Source organism: Apaloderma vittatum, unplaced genomic scaffold (genome assembly GCF_000703405.1).
Source record: "Apaloderma vittatum isolate BGI_N311 unplaced genomic scaffold, ASM70340v1 scaffold12295, whole genome shotgun sequence".
Classification (NCBI taxonomy): Eukaryota; Metazoa; Chordata; class Aves; order Trogoniformes; family Trogonidae; genus Apaloderma; species Apaloderma vittatum.
In genome coordinates, this window is record NW_009715513.1 from 9,151 (window position 1) to 9,711 (window position 561).

Below are 561 nucleotides of genomic sequence, written 5' to 3' on the forward strand. Positions count from 1 at the left end.
GGAACCACCCCCAAAAACCTTGACGGGCCAGGGGCTACGGTTGCTCAGCCACATCCTACCCCCCCACAGCCCCTTCAGAGCAAGGCAGCCAGAGCTGGGGCTCTTTCCCCCCACCCACACTCCACCTTTTCACCAGCTCAGTCTCTGCAGCAGCTTAAGGTCACCTCCTTGTCCCCCTCGTTAGTGAGAAGTCGGGATTTGCCCTTTGATTTATTTAAGCACTGACAAAGATTCAAAAGTGTTGGAAGTGCAATTTTTCACCACCAACTAAAAATAGCCAAGTGAAATTCCAGAGCTGCCTTTCAGCGCCGCCGGCTGTGCTCGGCTTCCCAGGACAATGGCATTTGTAGCAACAACAGCAAAGGCCGTGCTCCAGCTCCTGAAATAACAAGTTATAAAGGGCAAATACTGTCTTTAATTACAGCTATACAAAAAGTAGCATTTAAAAAGAGCATTATTAGACTATCTGAGAATGCGTTGCCAACTTAAAACTGAACTGGGGAATGCAGTGAGAGCGGCATGGACTTACTAGACATAAAGTAAAAGTTCAGAAGGTGTTAC